A 25,789-nucleotide genomic window follows, 5' to 3' on the forward strand; every position below is an offset into this window, starting at 1 on the left:
AAAAGGGTGAGGCGAGGATGAAAGTGGTCCTCTTGCTTCTACTGTTTCTTAATTTCTAAAGTGCTATTTCTATTTGGAATAGAGTATTTTGAACCCTGGCAAAATCAACCCCTAGGCAACTTAGCAAGTCCCTTTGCAACTTAATGAGACCCTGTTTCAAAAAATAAAAATAAAAAGGCTGGTGGTGTAGCTCTGGGTTTAATTCCTAATACATATACAAACAAACAAACAAACAAGAAAACACACACACACACACACACATCTAATTGCTTAGAATTTGTGGTAAAGGAGAACATTTGAAAGTAACCAAAGAAAAAAGAAGCCTTACAGACAAAGGAACAAAAGAAAAGATGACAGCAGGTTTCATTTCAGACATGCTGTAAATTAGAAAACAGAGCAAAGACATCTTCTTAAAGTCATTAAAGGAAAAAATGGTCATGCTAATGTAGCATGTATATGCCATAGGCATCACCTTATTAAAAAAGAAAAAATATATTAACATTCACCAATGAGCTGACACAAATGTAATGCCTATGTTAAAATAAAAGATCAGGGGAAATTTTTGTGTTGTTAAAGGTCAAATTAGACAGAGAAGTCAGTCCATTGTTGCTGGATACTGAAGGATTATGTGCATAGGGCAGAAAATAATTACAAGGACACAATGAAATAAAAAGTAACTTTAATGAAAATGTGGAAGAATAGGCTAAAAGTCAAAAGAAGTGATTTCTGCCAAGATTCATCTTCATACATGTTCATGGATGGTGAACAGAGGAAAAAAATATATAGTGTGACATCTTAGGTACCTACCATTCAGCTTTGTAAAATTTCATCATTTTACGATATTGCTTTGAATTTTTATTTAAAGAAATTGAACATTATAGTTTAGAGAGCCACACAGTGACCATCACCCTATATAAAATTGTCTTGCAGCCCTTCCCAGAAGTAATCACTCTTCTCTCCTGAATTTGTTGCTTTTAGTTAACCAAGAATTCTTATTCTCTTAACACATATTGTACTTGTTTACCATTTATAAAATAGTATCAGCTAAATGCACTTTTTGATGACTTTTTTTCCTCTGTTTATTATTTTGTGATTTGTTCTTATGGAAATACATAATTGTATTCAATATAGTTAATGCATTATTTTGTTGTGTGACTAGCACAGAACTTAAATGAAAATGCTATTTCAGTACAGAAGAGCCTGCAGTGTTAGAGAACCCACAGCACAAGGCGGATCCATTGTATCGAGAGTTCATATTATTCTAATTCTATCCTGAGAACCCACTAGTTTAGTTCATTTATTATAGTTGTGCTAGGATTGTGAATATATCTTCTGGAATATTTTCTTGCTCTTTGAGACAGGAATAAACATAACTCAAGTGTGAATGTATAGTACTCAAGTGTTTGCTTTTATCCCATTGAAAAATGGTTGACGTGCTTTGGATTTCTCTTTCTCTAATCAGACATGGTTTTGATATTTTATTTAAAGATGAAATACTTCTTGAAATGTAAACATTAAGTGTAGCTCATAAAAACTTACTCTTATTTTATACAACAAACAAAATTCATTTCTCTTATTTGTAGTGCTATTAAATTCCTGATTTGAACCAGTCTCTTTGCTACATCACAGTGCGTAACGGCAATGCCTGGAGGACTAAAAGTTTAATGGAAATATATGAAACAAGATACAATATTTATAGGACAGGGATAGATACTTGCTATATTTGTGTTCCCCATGGACAGTATCTTTAGGATATTGTCTACAGGTGGGCTGCAAAAAATGTTTAAATAAGTTTTGTCAATATTAGACTATTAAAATTTAAATATTATTTTGTTCTTATTTTGTAGTCATGAATTTTCTCTGAGACCTTAGTATGATCAAACTCCTTGTGAATGCAATGTTTAGTATTTGCCAGGTGTATCTATATGCTTTGGGGTGACCAGGTTGTAATATAGAGCATATAAAGGACGTTAGTGGAAGAAGCTCCTAACTATAATCCTGTCTGCCAACAAAGGTTCATATACCTTAGGGAGTAGTGGTTTTTTAGATGGGTAAGAGGAAGCAAGAAAGGGAATTCTGGACTTATTAAGAAGCTTGAGATTTTGAGATGTTTGGAGATAAGACTTTTAGGGAGAGGATGGGAATGGATATTATTAGAAAATCTTATAGGAGATGCTAGGTTGTTTGAAATTTACCATGTGACTTGTAAGAAACCATAGGGGGTTTTAACATTCACACCAGGCATGTTGACACACACTTATCATTCTAGTATTTAGGAGGCTGAGATGGGGTATCACAGGTTTGTGGCTAGCCTCAGCAACTTATTGAAACACTCAGTAACTTAGTGAGACCCTGCTTCAAAATAGAAAATGAAATAGGATTGGGGATGTAGTTCAGAGGTCGAATGTCCCTGGGTTCAGTCACCAGTAATAGACACACACACACACACACACACACACACACACACACGAAGCCAAGAGAACAAATTTGTTGGCTTTTAAAGCAGGGTGGAGTCCTAATAAAATTTGTTTTTAGAAGAGTACAAGTGACAGTGTGAGGTGATGAGGGTAGTACCTAATTAGCGCTGAGAAATGAGATGTCACAATCAGTGTAATTAGGCAAAGAGAAGAGCATTCACCAACTTGGAGAAGAGCAAAGAAACTTAAGTTTTTTAGGGAGGTGGAATATCACCTCTCATTTTTGCTTAGAGAGACTTAATGGAAGGCAGCCTGCAGGAGAGTCCCTTTCTCCATCCCTGGCAGAGGGATGTAGTCATTATTACATGCTTTCCAGCTTTGAATTAGGGAAGTTTCACTGATATTGTGGTGCTCAGAAAATACTATTTAGTCAAGAAGCTTTAGGATAAGAGACTATACTCATACTGCAAATGCTGGTGTAACCTGAGCAAAGTAAAAGAAAAAAATGTTTTTTTGCAGGTTTGGAATCTGAAAAGCCTATAGTATGATATTTCTTTTCTCTGCCTAATTTGAACCACTTGCAACACAAAAGTTAGAACTGTACAGCTCAAAGTATCCCGTTAGTAGAGATCAAAGTAATCCTAAAGACTAGATAAGCAGAAGTTACAGAGCCAGTTCCTTATCTCTGATTGAGCAGCCGGATAAGTAAACCACTCTTTCTTGGGTTGGCTTGAATGAGGGCCTGAAGGTGAACACTGATAGTTGTCCTTCTCATGAAAACTAAAACCTAGGGGAAGATGATTCTTTTCTCTGGTCACTTCTGCTATGACTGGAAACCACTGGTAGGATATAGCTCACTACTTTCAAATAGCAGATTTAACTCAGGTAGAGTTTTGGAACTTTCAGAGCTGTACGTGATCTGGGAGACCATTCACTTCACTATCCTCATTTTTACAGATGAGGAAAATGTGGGCCTAAAAAGGTCAACTTACTTAAGATAACACAAGCAGAAGAACAGATCTTCTGAGTCACCATGCTGACATCTATTTATAAGTACAAATGCTAATGGATTGCTTCTTCCATAGAAAATAGATAAATCTTCTCATTTCCACTTTTGGTATAGAAAACAAAAATCTGAGGAAATTAAAGTCAAAATTAATATCTAGTTACCTTAAAACAATTTCTGTCATTTTCACATGTTTCTTTTCAAATCTTTTTTCATGCATAAAACATATGTACAGGAGAAATGTGATATCCAAATTGGACTCATATTCTGGGAAGGGGAAGAGTTTTTTTTTTTTTATCCATGTGAGAAGTCTTATTTTGTTGCTCTTTTCTTTTCTTCTTCCCCCCCCCCCCCCCCCGGCTGTGAATCATTTTAAGGAACCATAATGTTAGTATCATGACTATTTTATAACATATCTGGAAGTTTCTTTTCTAATATCAGTTTGAAAAGCTGTGAATTAGAACTTCCTCCCCCAAAATCTAGAGTAAGAGATTAGCTCAGATATGGCAGATATGTTTCTTCCTCCTCCATTCCTGATGGAGTCCTGAGTACTGATGTAAAGATGCTGGGAGCTCGGCTGCTCTGGCCCAGCGTGTTTCATCTGGGCAGTCCACCACAAGAAAGAGCAGGAGGGGCCTGGGGACGGTTATGATCCCATCTGGTGGTATAATTTTGAGGTTGAATATTTTAGAAGCTACATTTTTTTCAGAATTAAACTAATTTATAATATAATTGAGGTTCCAGTAAAGTTTTATTCTTGATACTTTTCAGTATGCTGCAATTATCTATAGTTATAACTCAGGGGGCTTGTTTGTGTTCATATGATGAAAACATTATTCCGCATATATGAACACACACACACACACACACACACACACACACACACACACACAAAAATTGTGAACTAACTCTAAAAAAATTTAACAGAAGCATGATATTATTACTATTTCTATTTTTTTGCTCAACATGAGCAGTGATTTTCTGTTAATCAGGTCTTCATTCAACTAGATGTCTGAAAGAGAATGTACAGTTGACTTTTCCTATAGCATGTTCACACAATTCAAATCAAAATGTCCCGGTAACTAAGCTCTCTTGCATAGGAGGTAAAATCTTTTCCTTTTTATTGAGGATCAAGTCTTGGGAATTTTTTAAGTAGATAAGGTTAACATTTACTAATCCTTTTTATAGGCCAGTGACAGCTTAACTGTGAATCTGTTTATAAACTGCTCGGCAAATTATATATATATATATATATATATATATATACATACATACACATACATATACATATACATACTGGGGTTCCTGGAAACCCTTCTACCTCCGGGCTACACTCCCAGACACCTATTTTTTTATATTTTTATTTGGAAACAGGGTCTCTTAGCGAGGCTGGCTTCAAACCTGTGTGGTCCTCCTGTCTCTGCCTCCCAAGTACGGGGATTACAAACGTGCGCCACCACGCCCGGCTATGATTGTTATATTTTTAAAAGCCGAATAAGATTTTATTTTACACTTAAGAGTTATAAAACATAAGAATTTTTTCCTTAGGCTCATCATTGTGAACAACAGCTATCACTAACTTAATGCTGAAAGTGCTACTAAAATGAATTTTTAAATGAATATAAAACCAAACAAATTTTCTTTTACAGTATATGGAAAGAATTATGCTCAGTCATCATTTTAGATTGAGTAGCTAGCACTTTTTTGGTATTAGGAATTGAACCCAAGGGTATTCTATACCCCCAGCACTATTTTATGTTTTTATTTTGAATCAGGGTCTTGCTAAACTTGCTGAGGATGACCTCAAACTTGTGATCCTCTTATCAACCTCCCAAGTACTGGGATTACAGGTGTTGCCACCATGCCTGCTTAAATAGTAAATATTCTTAAGGTAATATTTTCTTTTATTTACCAAAGCTGCATATTTTAAAAAGCCAGAAACCTCTAAAGGAAATCATTCATAATCCAACACTCAAAAAAGTCTTATTTTTTTATATAGTTAAGTAAGATATACATTCATATTCTGGGTGTATGTGTATGTATACAAGTTTGGTTTTATAATCTTTCACATAGCATATATTTGAACAATTTTTGTGTTCCTAAATAATTTTAAATATGGTTTTAAGGTACATCTTACTTATAAGAATGAGTGAGTTCTGTCTCATGGATATACCATTATGTGTTTAACCTTCTTTCTTTGGAAATTTAGATTGTTTCTGATTTTCCATTTCATTTATAACACTGTGATTAAAATATATAAATATTTTGGTGTATATTTAATTTTACTAGATTAAATCCTCAGAATCTATTAATTCATTAGTACTGACATTTAAAAAATTTTTAACATATTGCCTTCTTGAAACTTATGCCTGTTAAGTTTCATTCACAGAATATTAGTGACAGTGTCTATTTGCCTTGTAAAAAGTCAGCTAGGCGTGGTGACACATGCCTGTAATCCCAGTACATGGGATTGAGATATGAGGATTGTAGGTTCAAAGATAGCTCTGGCAATGTAGTGAGACTCTCGGCAACCTAGTGAGACCCTGTTTGAAAAACAAAAAATAAAATGGGCTGGGAATGTAGCTCGGAGATAGAATTCCCCTGGGTTTCATCCCCAGTACCACCAAAAAAAAAAAAAAAAAAAAAAAAAAAAAAAACCCAAGAACAACAAAAAACTTTGTAAGTGAAAAAACACTTTTTTTTTTAAAATTTTTCTTGTTGCTAGTGTGACCCTTCCCTCCATAAAAATTTGCCCTTTGCAGCTGCAGAGTGTGTCTTATGTGTGTGTTTAAATAGGGGTGTGTTATTTTAGGAGTCTCTAAGAATGCTTCCTTTATTCAGACTCTATGATATGGGGCAAAGCGCAAGAACTTTTGGGCTCTGTGTGTGTGTGTGTGTGTGTGTGTGTGTGTGTGTGTGTTGGTTTTCTGTGTCTTTGTCTCTGTCTCTCTCTTTTTCCTATCGTGGGGAGTGAACCTAAGGCACTGTGCATGCTAAGCTGCTAAGCTTGCAGGCTACTATTGAGCTACATTCAAGTTTGAGCATGGATCAATCAGACCTGGGATTGAATTTTCAGTTGTTACCTATGTGTGTTCCCTCTTCTCTTCCCACTCATGTATTTTCTAGGTGTCTTTGGGCAAACTGTGTGTCATCTGTGAGCCTGTAGTTTACTCATCCGCAAAACAAGTTGATTATGAGACTTCAAGTGAGACACCTATCCCAGAACCATGAGTGGTTGCTGCAGTTACCTGCCTCCTTCTGTACCTTTTTATCACCTACCTGCCATTACAGCGTTTAAGCTTTTTAAATTTTATTTTACGGGTGCACTATAGTCTCACATCATGATGTGGATCATGTTGACAGTGGCGTATATTCACACAGCACTTGGTGCTCTTCCACCCCTCCCCGCTTCCCCTTTTTTCTTTCTCTCAATACCAAGTGTCCATGTGAGCTATGTTATAGCCACATGTATATATATAGTCGCAGGTAGAATTTCCATTAATGAACCTCAGCCTCCTTCCTCCCTGACTCCACTGAGGTTTTCCCTCCATTATCTGGAGTCCCTCTGGTGTCCCTAATACTCTCTAGCTTGGCCATATTAGTGAATCTCCGCACTGATCTCCATAGCAGTTGAACTAGTTTGCACTCTCACCAACAGTGTAAAAGCGTTCCTATTTACCTCATTTGTTGTTATTTGACTTCTTTATGCTTGCCACTCTGATTTGAGTTAGATGGAATCTCAGTGTAGTTTTGATTTGCATCTCCTTGATGGCTAATGATGTTGAACATTTTTTCATGTATCTGTTGGCCGTTTGTATCTTTTCTGAAATGTCTATTCAATTCAGTTATCCACTTCTTAATTGGGTGGGTTGTTTTGCTAGTGTAGATTCCTTTGAAATCTCTGTATATTCTTCTGGATATTAGCCCTCTTATCAGAGTGGTAGCTGGTAAAGATCTCCCATTTTGTAGGCTTTCTCTTTAGGTTCTTGATGGTTTTCTTAGGTGAGCAGAATAGAACTGAGGGAAAGCTGATGTGAGTCCACTATGTGCCTGTAAATCTAGCCGGTAGGCTCTCCCTAAGTTCTACCTAACAGTCACTGTTGAATCTTCTTTCCATAACTTATGATGGGTGCTAATGAATCTGAGTGTCCATTCTATCTGGTGAGAAAGAAGGGGAAAGAGCTAGTAGTAGGATAGGCCCAGTACTCAGACAGCAACTTTTTTGGTTCTGTGTCTGATATTTGTTGTTAAGGGCCCTCTGTTGCTTCTTCATGCTGATTGTAGCCATTTTTAGAATTATGGCTTCCCTAAATACCATTGCTTAGAGTGGAAGCCAGCAGGATAGAAGAGACAGGGAGGAAAATGCCTTTGTTCATGTGGCCAGCATAGCTGAAAAACCTGAACAGCTGTTTTGATGAATGAATGGAGTCCATTTTCAAGAAAGTTATGTTATAGAATTTCCAGAAGAATGCCATCTATTGGGCAGATTTTCTTAAAAAGACACTTCTACAAACCATCATCTGTTGAGAAGACACCCTGTGCCAAGCACAGGGCCATGTGTTGAAGATACTATGGGGATAAACACCAGTCCTTGGGCGAAGGTGCTGGTATGGGAGTACTAAGTGCTTGGTAAAGGACTCTAATAAGAGTTCTAGAGAAGAGGAGTCATTGTGTGTTGGAGGATGCTGTCCTTGTGAGAGGTTCCGAAACATTCAGGAAATTAAGACCTATATTTTGGAAGTGTTTTTGGTTTCTCCCCAAGTGAAAGGGTGAGACATAATCCTACCCTGTACTAAACTTTGTTCCTATTGTTTCGGCTGTATGGTCATGACCTGTGAGAGGCAAAGGGACATTTGAGTACATTTACACTTTAGTTTAAAAAATGTAATGCTCACATTGGCCCTCACAGTGTCGTTATGACTTGAGGAGGTGGCATGGGAACAGGTTTTGGCAGACATAAGCTTTCCACACTGGATTTGCTTGTTGTTTTGGCTTGGGAGAGGACAGACAGGAACCAGCAGATGGAGTTTTTTAGGGACAGACTACCATGACCAGAATGTAAAACTGTAAAAAGGACTGTTGTATTTTAATCAGCAAATCTGTCACAGTTGTGGGGTATTAAGGCCTCAATTGACCCTGTATTACTTTGGGACAGATGCTGCTCTCAAGACTACAAAGGGAGCCAGCCACTTTTATATGTTTACATATTTAAACGCACTCTCTAACAACCATTGAAACACTTATAAATATTTAAATTCTTAAAGCTCCTTAGTTTAACCATTAATATATTTTAGTACTAATATCATTTCTCTCAAATGATACATTTTTATAATCAATCAGGCTAATTACCCTTGGCTGTACTATTCCTAATACTATGATTTTGAGGAGAGGGGTTACTGGAAATTGAACCCAGGGTTCTATCTCTTTATTACACCTCAACTATTTTACATTTTTGTTTTGAAACAGAGTCTGAGTTGCTGAGACTGGCCTTAAACCTGTGATACTGCTGTCCTAGCCGCCTCTTCCTCCTCCTTCTACTACTACCACCACCTCCTCCTCTTCCTCCTCCTCCTCCTCCTCCTCCTCCTTCTTCGTGGTTCTGGAGATGGAACCCAGAGGCATTCTACCTCTGAACTGTCCCATTAGCCCTATTTTTTTTATTCTTTATTTTGAAACAGGGTCTCACTGAGTTGCAAAGGGCCTCACTAAATAGCTGAGATTGTCCATGAACCAGGATCCTCCTGCTCAGCCTCCCAAATGCTGGGATTACAATTGTGCACCACCACGGTCAGCTCAGCCTTCTGAAAATAGGAATTATGGGCATATGCCACCACACCTGGCTCCTAAAAATAAAGGTTTTTTATTTTTTGTGGGTTTTGGGATGGAACCGAGGGGAATTCAACCTTTGGGCTACACTTCCTGCCTTCTTTCTTTCTTTCTCTCTTTCTCTCTTTCTTGTACTGGGGGTGGAACCCAGAGGCTTTCTAACTCCAGGCTATACTCCCAGACCCATTTAATATTTTGTTTGGAAACAGGGTCTCACTAAGTTGCTGAGAGCCTCACTAAGTAGCTGAGGCTGGCTTCGAACCTACGCGATCCTCCTATCTCAGCCTCCCAAGCACGGGGATTACAGGCGTGCGCCACCACGCCCGGCTTGTTCTTTATTTTGAAACAGGATCTCACTAAGTTGCAGAGGGTCTCATTAAGTAGCTGAGGCTCTCCGCGAACTGTGATCCTCTGGTCTCAGCCTCCCAAATGCTTGGATTACAAGTGTACGCCACCACGTCCGACTCAAGTTTTATTAATTTAATTAAATTAATAATTTATTAATTAATTTATTTTTTTTGCGGGTCTGGGGATGGAACCCAGGGGCATTTGACCTCCGAGCTACACCCCCTGCCCTATTTTTTATTTTTTATTTTGAAACCGGGTCTCACTGAGTTGCAGAGGGCCTCACTAAGTAGCTGAGGCTGTCCGCGAACAGCGATCCTCCAGGTCTCAGTCTCCCGAATGCTGGGATTACAAGCGTGTGCCACCACGCCCGGCTTCAAGTTTTATTTTTAACATTTCAAAATTCATTAAACAAATTATGAATTGTACTAAACTGACTTGTTTACTCCGTCACACTAAACTGCTTAAAAGGGAAAGGAAGCATTATAGAGTTTCTTGCCAGGAACAAACTGGCCCTTTAGTAAGGAACCTGGAGGTCTTTTTTTCATGTTATCTACTATAGGACATACAATTAATTTTAGTAGTAAATATTCCTTTTTGGTGATACTTGATTCTTGACATAAGTAATTATGAAGACTGTGCTCCAAAGTCATCTCTTCTCGAGTACAGCTTTGCAAATGATCGTGCTAGCTGGCTATTTCAGCAGGTTTATTTGACTAACAGTTGGACATTGCATATCATCCCAGACTGGGCATATGGAAGGAATCCCTTGCTTTGAAGTTGTAAGTTTTATTTTAAATCTTCATATGATTTTTGGCCTTTTGAAGATCACTGTGCTTTTGTTCAGGAGTAGTTCTCACTTAAGGTACCAACCATATATAGGTCACTGACCACTATCAAAGAACCAGCGCTTTGAAAATATTGTACTCTGAACAGTAGGTAAGAGCAAGATGAATAAACCTGCCAACCCCATACAGCTGAAAGTTTAATTGAGCAGAAACTTTGTTCACAAATAAATAGACCATACAGGACAATGTGATAAATCTATAGGAAAGACAAAAAATACTGTGTGAAATATAAATCAGTAGTACCATTTTTTGCATAGTAGGGTGAGTGAAGGGCCGTGCCCCCAGCTGAAGGGCAAGCATCTAAACTATTGCCTGGTCCTGGAGAACTTCGAATGAATGTCCTAAGACGTTCACTTTCTTCTCAGGCTTGTTAGAGCCGTTCTCACTCCATCTTCATCACAAAGTAATACTGAGTCATTACACTGAAGATGAAAAGTACAGTAGAAATGTGAAATGACTCGGATTAGCATACCCTTTCTCCCTCTCTGTTTCTTCTCCCAGTTCTGTTTCTCGGCCCACAGTGACCTGAGTAGAACCACGCTTAAGGAATCGCACTTAGATATGGTGTGTCGTAAGTTTAGGAGGATTTCGAGGCAGAATACAATTCCTTTGCAAGGTAACTTAATTATTGGGGTTCTAAGACGTCAGGAGGGAAAGGAAGAAGTGAGTACAAGAAATTGTTTACAGCTGTAGTCAATAGGAGGTTTTTGACTACTTTCATGTGGGAGGGGAAGAAGAGGACAAAGAGTGAATGATTGACGGCCTTCTCAAGCCCCTGTGACCAGAAGAATCCTGTTCTCAGACATGACATGAGGGACCCTTTTGAAAATGGCATGGGAGATTGCTGGTTTTTTGGGGGGGCACTTTGAGTTTGGAGGTACAATCAAGGCATTGTGATTGTGCAGAAGTGTGAATTATTTGTACAGAATCAGGAGCCCAGGTAGCAATGATGTTTCATCTTCTCTGCTTACAGAGCATTTGTCCATTTTAACCAAGAAATTACCACCCAGCTTTGTTGTAGTCTTTTGTGTGGACAGTTTCTCAGGTTGTGGAGACAATCGATTGAAGAAACATCATGCTTCTCACTATGTTTACAGAACCATCAGTTCTATTTCAAGATATATGAGGTCAAAGTTAGTGTGATTCAAGGGTCAGCGATCCCCAGATTCGGCCATTAATCCCATGGTAATGGAAACCGTGGCAGCTCTCACCTCAAACACACCAAGAATAATGTGACAACACTCTCCTCCACATGTTTTGACAAAAACCACTGATTATCTTATTTCCTGTTAAGCACTGCTGCCTTAGGTTTTTGCCTATAAATAAGAGAAACATGAGACAGATAGCATTTGTAGAGTTAGCCGTATATTGACATTTTCAGCAAAGATCCACAATCGGTCAGTTACATTTGACTATAATTCTTGGAGAAGTCTAAATGAAAGGGATGGTTTTTAAGAAAGCAGAGCCTTCCCGCCTTTGGGGGAAGGTGATTAATTTTAACACTGATCACAGCTGCCCAGAGTGTAGTAAATTTCCTTTTTGCATCAAATCTTAGATTACAAGCTCAGCCTTGTACCATAGCGTCAGTGTCCTCATATAGGCAGTCCCTAACAATTGGTTGTTTGTGCTTCAGTCTTGTTTATCAGTTTTTTCCACCATGTGATGTCTGGCCTCAGCTTTGCAGAGTTTAAAAATTAAACATATTTTACTCATGACCTTTACCAAGATTAAAATGTTCGGCAGTGCTCTGTAGATCTCAGCCGGTGCTAGAAATACTTATGGAACATTTTCTTTTACCTTTCTCAGAATTTGGTCCTGTTTGAGAGTGTAGAAAACTATACAACCTTTGTTTGATTATTTGACTCTAGTAGATGGTGCTAAACCTCAAGTATTCTCTTTTCCAGAGACTAGCATGTTGTTTAAGTGTAGGATTTTAAATTGGTTTTTACCATGCATGTGTTGTACATAATTTCACTCAAAAATGCTACAGATATATTCAGCGACAGCATTCTTTTATTGCCACTTCCACTTGGGTGCCTCTCTTATGCTTGACTGACCCTAAAGAAGGACTTTGGTTCCCAATACTTTAGTTTGCTTATGGGCCTTCTGAAATCTATGGTGCTTTTATTATTTTTTGTTTCAGTCCCTTTACAAGGGTAGTGGAACAAATCCCTGCCTTCCTTTTGCTCTGTGTGAATGATTGACCACACAACACAGGGCACGTTGGGGAAATTCTCTTATACATAACTCCAATAGGCTTACAGTTCACCAAGCAAAAGGCAAAGACAGAGGATTCCTAGAGCTCCTAGCTCACCTCTTCCTTTAAATTCTGGTCAAAATGGAGAGAAAGTATAAAGGATAATCATTTCTGCATCTGCAGTCATCGTCCATAGGCTCATAGTTTGAGAAGCTTGTATTCTCTGCTTTGACTTTGTAAATTGTTTTCTAAGTGCTACTGTTCCTTTAGTCTCTAATTTATAACTCTTATTTTGGGATGTGGTACAAATGTGTGTATGTATGTGTTTATTTGAAACTGACTGAAAATTTTAAAGTATAATACTCTTACTGCTTGAAAGCATGTGGATACTGCTATCTATTGTTTTCTATTTAACTTTTCTCAGTGTCACTCCTGACATTAGATTGATCCATAAATTCTATTGGTTACTGTCATGGTCAACATTCAAAATTTTGTTTTATTAGTCGGGGTCCAATCAAAGAAGGAGATCCAGTAGGAGATACATGTTAAGAGGTTTATGGCAAGGAATTGGCTCATGCAAGTCTTGGATTTGGGGAGCAGGCTACGAAGCTGGGGCTGAGGCACCAAGACATGGTTTGAAGTTGCTGTCACAGACAGAGCTACTTTCATCTCCAGGAGATCTTGGCTCTCTGGTCTTTAGGCTTCTCAGCTGATTAAATAAGGTTTCCACCCAGATTATTCAGGGTAATTTCTCTTACATAAAGCCAACCAATTTTAGACTAATCATATCTACAAAATACCTTCACAATGACACTAGCTCAGTGTTTGATTGAATAACTGGGAACAGTAGCCTCATCATACTGACATTCCTAGAGTCCATCACAGTGGGCTGACCAGCCTGATCTTCAACTTTTTTTTTAACCTAAGGAGTTAGAATCGCCTTTAGTTTACCTACAATGAGGATGCTTTGTGTCATATTCCTTTCTTCCTTAGCACTAAAGCTAGCCTTGGGATTGTAATCCACTTGGTCAACGGGTGCATTAGTCCATTTTTTGTTACAATAATAAAATACCTGGGGCTAGATATTTTGGTAAGAAAGAAGGTCTAGTATTCTCACAGTCCTGGAGGCTCAAGGACATGGCATCAAGCATCAGCTTGGCTCAGGTGAAGTTCTCAAGGTGGCATCAGAGAGGCGGGAGCACATATGAGGGGGAGAGATAACATAGCAAGACAGGAATCCAGGGACTGGGGTTCCACAATCCCTTTCAAAGGCAGCACCTCCAGTCGACCTGAGGACCTCCTATTAGACCCAACTCTTAAAAGTTCTATAGCACTTCCCAACACGGGCATTCTGGGGACCAAGCTTCCAAAGACATGAACCTGTAAGGGACAAATTCAAGCCATAGTAGCTGGTAATTTATCCTCATCCATGTTTGGGCATTCTATTCTACTTCCCTGTATCAAGGCGTAATTGCTGGGAGTTCTAGAGATACTGTGTTAGGAACCCTTCTTTCTTTCTTGCTCACTCTGTTACTTCTGAATAGTCAAGTTTTATTCAAGGTTGCTATTTTCTGTTTCCAGACAAAATGTTGGGTCAGAGGTGTTCTCAAAGTTCCCAAGACCCCACAGTTCAGTGTTGAATTTTCATAATACTCTCCTTTGGCCCCCCCATGAGAAGTGTGCTTGGCCTTGGGAGTTTCTTGTGGGAAAGTATAAACTGTACTAGAGGAGCTGGTCTCACTTTCTCTTCTGATGCCCAAGAAAAGCTCTCAAACCTCTCTGGTATGGCCGACATTCCCCCTCCCATCTTTGACCCCCCCCCCCATACACATTTTAGTATTCCCTCCAACTGTTGCCCTCTCCAAACAATTCAGAATTATCTTGCTCTTTGGGGCCTTTAGAGACACATTGCTGGCACTTGTGGCAAAAGAAGAAGCAAGTTCCAACTGAGACAAATGCTAGAACAGAAGTGATTTACTACCTCACCCCGGCGCATCTGTACAAGAGCACTCACTTCTGAGAGTGAAAAGTCATATTGTCCTTCCTTCTCCAGAAAAGGTGCCAACTGGGCTAATGAGTCAAATTTTTATCTGATGCGGACACCTGTCCAGTAGGAACTGGAATGAAGCCACCAATTTGTTTCATGCTGGCCACCAGTTGTTAGTTTGTAAAGCATATGTCTCAGATTTAAACTAAAAGTCTGGCTCAGCTGAAAGAGAACATTACTAATATCTCACGGATATGTTTAATTGTTTGTAATAATTTGAAAAACACCAAGGAAAACATGAACATCAGTGGAACTGCCCAGTTCTCTGTGAAACATTCTACTGGGAAAAAATTCACTAGTTTGGCTTCATTATTTTAGAATCTGTCCAAATTTGGAATGAACTGAGTTTATTTGTGAAAGAAATTTTCCTGATTACTCTAATAGCATAGACTAATTTTTTTGCAAGAATTTATTTTTAAAACTTTTCAAGCACTTTAACAACACATATTTACAAATTTAATATTAATTATTCTTGAATTCTGCTTTATAAAAAGTAAGACATATAGAGCCTTCTATTTCTTATTTCATTGATACATGAATGTGTGTGTGTGTGTGTGTGTGTGTGTGTCTCTTTCAGCAAAGTCAACCATAGCCATTCTGAATTTGAAGAGTTGATGTTTTCTGTATTCGGTTGCTAAGTATCTACAAATGGGATGGTCAGTGCCATTGATAATACAAAAATACATAATTGATTTTATCATAGGCTCTGTGTGAGCTTTCTGTGAATATATTTAGGGCTATGACAGTTTATAGCATTTCAGATAACATAAGAATACTATCAAGAAATGCATGAAGAATATCTTTTTTTTTTCACTATCACCAGTATATACTTTGAAGACTATTTTGTTTACTCCTCTTTTTAGCCTACATATAATAACTGATTCTGAAAATTCCCCCTCTTTGTGTTGAGTAAGGGAAGAAAGACATGGCAGGTAGGTCCCATAGAAGGTAGCAGCAACTACTCTGAGTGCCCATAGTCCCATGTGAGGAGAAGCTGAGGAGACCAAGCACCATCTAGAGTCAGAGGTACAGTCAGAGGTAGTGTTCAGTCTCCTTCTTGAGGCCCTGGGCACTGGGCTTCTGGGACTCTTGACTTGGCAGAATGGATAGCAGGGCTTCTACTTATGCTTAGTGTATTTGAGATTCATAACTTTTTCACTTAAAATGAGGCAAAAGGTTTCTGGTTTCACATCCATCTCTGGACCCTGGTTCTTGTGTTTTTAAACCAAGCTAGGATCTTTGCATTGATCTTTTTAGTTGATCGACTTGTTGGGATAGGCTAGTTTATATTGTACTGGTAGATAGTCCTAAATGTGGTCTAAAACTTTTTTATTCTCACTCATGCTACATGTCCATACTGTAGGTGGTATTCTTTGTAGTGACTCAGGTACTCGGAATTATAGAGGTGCCGTTTCCACTGTACATACTTTCCAGATTGGAGGGACACAGGAAGCCGGCCATGCTGAAAGGTCTTCCATGTGCAATAAGGTGACTAAGGAGTCAGGAAGCATTTATGTCGCCTCATCTCTACATGAAAGGGTGGAGAACTAAAACACCATGAGGCACCCTGAGGAGAACTGGTAATACTGTTTGGCAGCACCAGTGTCTCCAAGATAGACTGGTTTACGTCCTATTTAGTTAGCTTAGATGGGCAACAAATGTGACCTTAGTTGTTGATGAACAAATATAAATTGACTTCTTACCTTCGCTTTCAGGTGATGTGATACATATATTAGTGTCACACATATTCTTCCTCACGATGTATTGCTGAATTAATAGGTTGAGTCATTATGTGAATTTGTGAATATTAAGGAAAGCTTCCAACTCACTGACGCTCTCAGATTGGGTATCCATCAAAAACCTTTGCTTGCTAAAGTAGATTACAGTTATTATCGTTGCTTGGACAGAGGGGTCTTAGCTGTATTTCTGACTCATTTAATTAAGGGCAGTGGAATTTTGTGGTTTTTTATAATAGGAATGAAGAGTCAGTGAAACTGTAGAGTTAAGAATTAAGAGTTTAAACTTTTTAAGTTAGAAAGTCGTAACTAAGTAAAAAACAATAATGATGCCATTTAGAGGGAAATGTGGATCTAGGTGATCCATTCCTGAAAAGCTCAATTGGGTTGCCTGCTTATGTGGTAATTTAAAAAAGGAGTTGAGCAGGTAATTTAATATAAGCCACAATGCAGAATTCATGCATTTAACTAACTTGTCATCTAATATAGATGTGAATAGTTAAAGAGCAGTCTTCAGAATGACATATAGTGAATACACAGACCTTTGGATGAGGTGTCAAGGGCCTGTAGACCCTGGCAGCCTGAGTACCAGCTGAGCCTCCCTGCTCACGTGGAGAAGCCTGAGCATTGGCCAGGCGCTCACTGCCCACCTCACAAACCTGCCAGCCAGTTCCCCTCAGACTCTTTCTATACTGCAGTCCTAGTTAGGATAGTTTCTTTGCTAATCTTAGAGTTGAATCATGGAAATAGTGATATTGTCCATGTGAAACACTTTAATCTGTCAGGAGCATCTAAAAAAATTGTCGATATAAACCCATAGTTTTATTTCATCAAGCTTTTAAGAAAAGAATATTCCCCTGACCACCCTCTTTAAGTGCTGAGAAGTCCAGGTTTTGCGGCCAGAGAATATTCTGTTAATTTAAGTGCTTTGTGATGGCTAATCTTAAGTGTCAACTTGACTAAGCCAAGTTTACCAGTGTTGGGGAAACATGGTTTTAGATATATGCATGAAGGGTTTTGTTTTTTATTTTTTAATTAATCAATTTATTTACTTATTTTTTGGTGGTACTGGGGATGGAACCCTTCTACATCTGGCTACACTCCCAGATCTATTTTTTATATTTTATTTGGAAGCAGGGTCTCTTAAGCCAGCAAGGCTGGCTTCGAACCTGCGCAATCCTCCTATCTCAGCCTCCCAAGCGTGGAGATTACAAGCGTGCACCACCACGCCCGACTATGAAGGGTTATTTTAGATGAGATTAACATTTAAATCAGTAGGCTACTGCAGATTATTCTCCATAATGTCCGTGGGGCTCATGAGTTCAACTGAAGACCTTTAGGAAAGTTCTGACCTCCAATGAAGAAGAGGGTGTTCTGCCAGCCAACTGCCTAGACCTCCTCAGGCCTCCCACTGCTGGCCTGCCCTGCAGATGTCATGCCTGCTAGCCTCCACAGTCATTTGAGCCAGCTCATTAAAACAAATCTACTTTAATATAAATAAAATAGAAATATACCATATATGTAAAACAAACATATATGTGTACATCAAACTGTTTCAGTTTCTGCAGAGAACCCTGTCAAATACAGGCTTCTTTGTTCTGATTTTTGAACTTGTGTATGTTCTACCTTTTATTTGTAGAGAGAATGTGTGTGTGTGTGTGTGTGTGTGTGTGTGTGTGTATGTGTGTGTATGTATGTATGTATGTATGTGTGTGTATAATATATAGTTTTACTTCCTGTTCTTTGGTAATTCACTTTTGATAAAATATACCTTTTGCCCTTGTAGACTTTTGTCTTAGCTTTCTGTATATTTGGTGTGCATTTTATCTTTTGAACTTTAAGTTTTTCTTGTAAAAAATAAAAAAGTCGACACTTTTTGTCCTTTTCTATTTTACTTATTGGATCACTTATTAAATAATTAAAGATTATTTGTGTTATATATTTTCTGAAATGTGCTTAATTACTTTGGCATATACGAAATAGCATAAGTGGGTATAACTTTGTTTTAGGCACCTTTATATAGCATCCCAGTATTTACCAAATTACATATCCATACTCTAGGATTAGCTTGTATTTGAAAGACTCTAATTAGAAGCCTACATTTGAGAGGTGGGTGTTTTAGATCTATACAAACTGTTTACCAAATTAGGTGTGTTACCAATAATTGATGAAATAAATGATATTGAAGAATTTTGATTAGCTTCAGAAATACTTTATGTAAATCACGTCTGGTAAGTTAGCCAAGTTTGAGTAGCACCTACCGTAATCATCCCTTTGGTCCCCTGTTCTTTCATGTCGGACTCTGGAATGACCCTTCAGAAGTTTTGACACATCCTACTGTAGAATATGGTTGCAACTGGTTTATGTAGAACTTTCACAAGTCACTTTTCAGAGTGACTTAAGGACTGAAATCTGAGACTTTCTGAGTATGTGAATAGGGCTGTGGGCCTGTTTATTTTATTTTGTTTTTATTTTTTGAGCCTTCCAGCTCAGAAATGTTTTTACATGTAGAAAAATTTAGAGATTTTCTTTAGCTGTAACATGTTACAAGATTATACAGAAGACTGAAATCCTTACCTATTTTGAATCTTTAGAGACCACAAATGTTGAATACAAAGTGCTTGGTAATTTTCAACTCTAGTTTAGCTGGCTTCATTTTGCAAAAAGAACCTAACATATTTCATGGTATACACTGGGCAATCAAGAAAAATAGTCCTTACTATTGTAAATCAGCGAGCGAGCCTTGGTTCTAGGGTGAGAAAAGAAAATAGACGATTATATATTGCTCAACATTTATCAGGATCATTCTTTCTGAGAATGTTTTATGGCCAAATTTGTTTTTAAAACCTTAAGAGTGAACTGTCATCAAAGTCAATCACTAAGCCAAACATGAGAAGGAGCGAGGCGGGAGGGAATGGGAGGGAAGCAGGGAAGGGAAGGGCTAAATGAGTGATGCGTGCGTTTATGCCGCAACCATTTTGTATCCTATAAAGATGTATGGCTACAATAGACCAAATTAAAAGAAAAGAAACATAAGAAAAAAAAAATGAGCTGTCTTCTCAGGTTTACAGTTGGCTTCAGTGTAGAACCTCTTGAGCAGGGCCACGGTTCCGTAAAGGTGAGTTGAGGTTCTGCTCAGGAAGCTGGTGATGAGTGTGGCTGATGGTGGGAGGGTGTGAGTGCTTGGCTGGAATCCAGGAGCGCACTGTGCCAAGCCAGCATCTGAAACCCAGCGTGCTAGAACCTGGAATGTGTTCCATCTTTGATGTGTCAGGAAGATTAAGCGGAACCCATACTCCAGTGGAACTGAGCCTTGTAGAGGCATTGTAGGAGATTCCTTCCAGTCAGTATTTACAGAAAATGCTGACTTTATTTTGACATGCATTGATTAGAGAAAATGTGTCATAAGGAATGAAGGATGCTTTTTCTCTTATTGTTGAAAAAGTATTGCTATTGTCATGTAAGAGTGTTGTAGCTCCAACTACTGAAATTATAAGTAGGGCAATGAATGTAGTTGAAATCTTACAGTAAGCTAATTTTTACTTTATTTGTTTTTCATAGTCCTGGATTGCTGGTTCAGAAATGTCCTTGCTAAGTATGATTATAAACTCGTTACCCAGGAAAGCCTGGCTCCACCACAAAGCAGTGGATGAGGTCTTGTTTTGTTTGCTTTGATCAAGGAACAGAATATTGCTTTTTGGCTCTGATACAAGAAGTTTTAAATTTAAACATCCTTTAATTTGCTTTTCTCAGTGAAATAACACAGGAGCATGTAAAGGTGACTGAACTAAACACACACACACACACACACACACACACACACATCTCAAGGGTTTTGATTATTGGGGCCTAGGATGCTGTTGGCTTTCAGAGCTTGTGTGTGTGTGTGTGTGTGTGTGTGTGTGTGTGTGTGTGTGTGTATTGCAGAATACCATGATGAGACTCTGATTATTATTTTATGGACTAATGATCCATATTCTTATAGAGCAGTTAAGGTAATATAAGTATAAATAGTAGAACTATTATTAAAAATTGAATAAATCAAGGCAATATAGATGAAAGGGAAGGTATTCATTTAGCTCCGCCTTCCTTCCCAATCCAGGCCTCTTGGTACAGGCAGAACGGAAAGCATGATAGACAATGAGACACCATGCAAAGAGCGCATCGCTCTGGCATAGTTGGGGATGCTGGCAGACCAGCCTACATTATCCTACATTATAATATTAAATTACGTAGGTATATTTTTGTTTAGAGGACATCAAAGTTCATAGCAAATGAAATATCCAAAACCCACTTGTAAAGAAGCATTTGAGTCGTAAGTGTGTGGGGAAATATTATCCTCCTTCTAGTCTTGGGGAAGCCTTTTCTCTCCCCGTATTGAACCAGATAAAATTACACAGATTGTCTCATTTCATTTTCACAACAACCTTATGGGGTGTTATTATCATAGCCATTTGGTAAATAATGAAACTGAGGCTTAGCTTGGTTTTATGTCTTGGCATAAACCAATTTTGTTTTTAGCTAGGAAGTTTAGAAGGCTTTAAAGTAGACTTCAGTTGGTACTATACCAATTGGAGGTCATAGAAACTGGAAACAGGGTTAATGATACATATATATCATGGAACCCCCCATGCCATTAGATCTGGTCACTCCACAGATTTACATATTTGTATGTCATTACTTAGTAAGCCATTTTCTCTCTTGGTGGATATTTAGGTAATAGCTCAAAGTGGCAAATAGCTATAATATAGCAGCACATTTTCACAGGCTATAATGAATGTATATATACTTTGTGAACATTTATAAATACTTCTATAACTTTTTAGATATACTTTAGCTCAGGGGCATTTACATTTTAAATATAGATTACTTTTTTCAAATTATCCTTTTTTTTAATCCTTTTTTTAAATTAAATTTTTTTTTTTTTTTTTTTTTTTGCGGGTCTGGGGATGGAACCCAAAGGCATTTGACCTCCGAGCTACACCCCTTGCCCAATTTGTATTCTTTATTTTGAAACAGGGTCTCACTAAGTGGCAGAGGGCCTCACTAAGTAGCTGAGGCTGTCCCCGAACCGTGATCCTCCTGTCTCAGCCTCCCAAATGCTGAGATTATAAGCATGCGCCACCACGCCCGGCATCTCAAATTATCCTTTTTTAGGTTTATTTTTCAGTGGGTATTTTTTCTTATATCTTGATGAACACTGGATATTGTAGTATTTTTAAACAATTTTTATGCATGAATAACTGTTGTCTTCTTTTTGATTTGCATTTGCTTAATTTTTAATAAAATTAAGCAGTTTTATGTCTTTTACTAACATTACTTCTTTGCTTAATTCTTAATTTACTTTCTTTTATTTATACATATAATACTTTAAGTTGAGAAAGCGCTTTCTATATTTATCTTAGTATTTTCTCTTAATCTATAACTTATAACTTCATTGTGGATATTTTGTTACCTAGAAGGTTTATTTTTATTTTATTTATTTTATTTTTTATTTTTATTTTTGGTGGTACTGGGGTTCCTGGAAGCCCTTCTACCTCCGGGCTACACTCCCAGACCTATTTTTTACATTTTTATTTGGAAACAGGGTCTCCTAAGCCAGCATGCGTGGCTGGCTTCGAACCTGCGTGATCCTCCTGTCTCTGCCTCCCAAGCGCGGGGATTACAAGCGTGCGCCACCATACCCGGCCCTTTATTTATTTTTTTTAGTACTGGGGATAGAAGCCAGGGGCATTCTTTCTATCCCATCTCCAAGCTACACCTCCAGCCCTATTTTTTTTTTTCTTTTGTTGGTACTGGGGGTAGAACCCAGGGACTTTTCTACCTCCAGGCTATACTCCCAGACCTATTTTTATACTTTATTTGGAAACAGGGTCTCACTAAGTTGCTGAGAGCCTCACTAAGTAGCTGAGGCTGGCTTTGAATCTGTGCGATCCTCCTATCTCAGCTTTTCAAGCGCTGGGATTACAAGCCCCAGCTCTATTTTTTATTCTTTATTTTGAAACAGGTTTTCACTAATTTGCAAAGGGCCTCACCAAGTAGCTGAGGCTGCTCATGAACTGTGATCCTCTTTTCTCAGCTTCCCAAATGCTGGGATTATAAGTGTGCGCTACTATGCCCAACTTTACCTAGAAGTTTTTAGCATTGAATTTAAAAAAATTTTTTTCATTGGCGCATTGTAGTTATACATCTTAATGGAGTACAAAATGGTAGAGCCATACATGTACACACCACTCAATTGGCCCTTCCCTAATTCTCTTCCCCCTCCCTCCTTCTCATGTTTGGCTTAGTGATTGACTTTGATATTTTTGTTAATGTATATCATATACATTTGGGAATTTCCCTCTTTCCCCCTCCCATCTCATCATTTAGGTCACCTTATTTGCTCATCTATAGTATCTTCTTCTTCGTCTGAGTTCCTCCTATGACCCATTTTCTCCCTAGCATCATCCTATTAGGGAGAACATCTGATTTCTTATTTGTTGTGACTGACTAATCTCACTTACATAATGTTCTTCAGCTCTGTCCATTTCCCTGTAAATGATAATTGTGTTCTTCTTTATGGCCAAGTCAAATTCCATTGTGTACATATCCCATAGTTTTGTAATTCATTCATCTGTTGATAGACATCTTGGCTGGCTCCATTGTTTGGCAATGGTGAATTGTGCAGCTATGAACATAGACATGCATGCATTAGTTTGGTAGTTTGGTTTCCATTCTTTGGGTAGATACCTAGAAGTGGTATTTATTTATTTTTTGTAATGCTGGGATTGAACCCAGGGCCTCATGCATGGTAGGTAAGGGCTTTGCCACTCAGGAGGCCCCAAGTCCCTTAGTATTGATTTTTATTTATTGTAAATTTTTTGGTACTAGGGACTGGACCCAGGGGCATTCTACATCTGAGCTACATCTAGCCTATATGTATGTATGTATGTATTTATTTATTTATTTTTGTTTGTTTAAAAGAATCTATGTTGCTGAGAATCTTGCTAAATTGTTGAAACTGACCTTGAACATGTGATTCTCCTGTCCAGGACTCCCAAGTACTGGAATTACTGGCGTATACCACCATGCTCACCCTAGTATTTAATATTTAATCATATAGTTTGCTTATTTTCTTTAGAATTTCTAGGATTATTGAGTCTTTCTCTAGTCTATTAAACACTGTCTCATATTTTCTTTTGGCACTTTTATTGTATTTACAGTTCATGTTCTGTGGGTTCTGTATTCATAGATACAACCCACTGCAGATTGAAAATATTTATAAAAATGCAGCTATACTGAACATGTACAGAACTTTTCCTTTTTGTTATTTCCTAAACAACACAGCATAGCAACTTCTTATGTAACACTTACATTGTATTGAGTTTTATAAAACCTAGAAATGACTTAAAGTATATGGAAGGTAGCCGGGCGTGGTGGCGCACGCTTGTAATCCCAGCATTCAGGAGGCTGAGACTGGAGGATTACAGTTCATGGACGGATAGTCTCAGCTACTTAGTGAGTCCCTCTGCAACTCAGTGAGACCCTGTTTGAAAATAAAGAATAGAAAATTGGGTAGGGGGTGTAGCTCAGAGGTCAAATGCCTCTGGGTTCCATCCCTAGACCCGCAAAAAAAAAAAAAAAAAAAAAGTATGTGGAAGGTATGTAGGTTATATGAAAATAGCAGCAGTATTATATAAGGAACTTGAACATCTGCAGATTTTGTATCCATAGGGATTAGAAGGTCCTTGAACCAACACACACAAGGATAACAAGGGACGAGTGCATATGTTTTTGTTCTTAGTCAATCCAAGTTACATGTTTTTAATTTTTAAGATACTTTTACTAGCACATGCAGTCATGTATCACAGTGAGGTTCAGTGTGATTCAGACATACATGCACACAGCTCTTGGTGTATCCCCCCACATTCCACCACAGTCTCCCCGCTTCCCTCACTGCATATTAGTGAAATTGGTTGTAATACCTTCACATATTGCCTTAGTATTATTTAAACAGTTCCCTTCCTCAGTCCTCCCTGTTCCCCTTCCTAATTTCTCCCTTGATCATCACCTTCCACCATTCTGCAGGTCCCTCTCCACATTATTTAAAGACCTGTAGTTTCCTATTTTTCTGCTTCTACACATGAAAGGAAACTTTCTGAGACTGGCAAATCTCACTTAGAATGATAGCTTGATATTGTCTTCGTTTCATCCATTTTCCTACAAATGACATAATTTTGTTGTTCTTCCTGGTTGGGTACAATTCCATTGTGTATATATATATATGCCATATTTTCCACCAGTAGTGTTTAAGAGCTCCTTTATTTCCACATCCTTGCCAGCAGTTTTTTGGGGGTAGTTTACTAGAGATTGAACTCTGGGACCTTCTACCTCTGAGCCACTTCCCCAGCCCCTTTATATATTTTTTTCTTTATTTGAACAGGGCATTGCTAGTTGCTGAGGGTCTGGCTAAGTTGCTGAGGCTGGCCTTGAACTTGCAATCCTTCTGTCTCAGCCACAGAGTACTGGGATTATAGATGTGTACTGCTTATAAGAGTTGTTAACACGTGCTTTTAAAAAACTATTCACTACATTTTAAGATGGGAAGAGGGACTTCCTGAGCCTTTTCAGGCACAGTTTATACACTTAATAATTGTTAAATTTAATTGAAAATGCCAGTTTTTAATATTTATTGTTAGACTTGATGAATTATATAGTTCTTTCTTTTAACTATTCTTGTGTATTGAGAGAGTAATTTGATAATTTCTTCAGTTCATTTTCAAATAAAATGAATATTTCAGATGAAGTGAGGACAATCGAGTTCTTTGGGCTATATTTGAAGCCACATTTAGTAAGTTTTGAATGCTTTAGGTAAAAAAAATAAAGAGCTGTCAATATACTAAAACTTTTGAGCAATATTTTACAAGGTTTGATGAAAGTTTAAATCTATTTGCAAATAATTTAAAAAGAGATGATAGCTAAGAGCAATTTACCATAACCCAGGATAGAATAGAAGTCAGATTCAGTGATCTATGAGTAAAATACAATTATAGTATTGATGAACAGCACCCTTGGGCCAGGTGTAGGTCACACCATGAGACTGGGTCAGTGTGGGTGTTTGCTCAGGTAACTTCAATGAGTTTTGCCTTAGTTTTATTAAGAAACAGCTGAGTATGGCAGCTAATATGGTACATTCTGATTATGTGCTAGATATTGTTTTCAAATAACGTATTTGGTGGTACTCTTTGTTTTTTAAATTATTAAATTGATAAATAAATTTAAATTAGGGAGTTATTTATATTTCCTTTCAGTTTCCCTTTTCCTAACATCTCTGAATTTTATTGACAAAACGGTTGCTTAGGAGAATTTCATCATGCTGACAATT

At 38.0% G+C, this 25,789-nt stretch overlaps 1 protein-coding gene across 7 annotated transcripts in view; it reads left to right on the forward strand.

Annotated features, from left to right (window-relative positions):
* The window catches only part of PPP1R9A (protein phosphatase 1 regulatory subunit 9A), a gene marked incomplete at both ends in the record, with an annotated part of 289,674 nt that overhangs the window by 139,195 nt on the left and 124,690 nt on the right, over positions 1 to 25,789 (forward strand). The gene's annotated exons all lie outside the window — the stretch shown is intronic.

The sequence above is a fragment of the Muscardinus avellanarius genome (genome assembly GCF_963383645.1).
Source record: "Muscardinus avellanarius genome assembly, chromosome: 9".
Classification (NCBI taxonomy): domain Eukaryota; kingdom Metazoa; phylum Chordata; class Mammalia; order Rodentia; family Gliridae; genus Muscardinus; species Muscardinus avellanarius.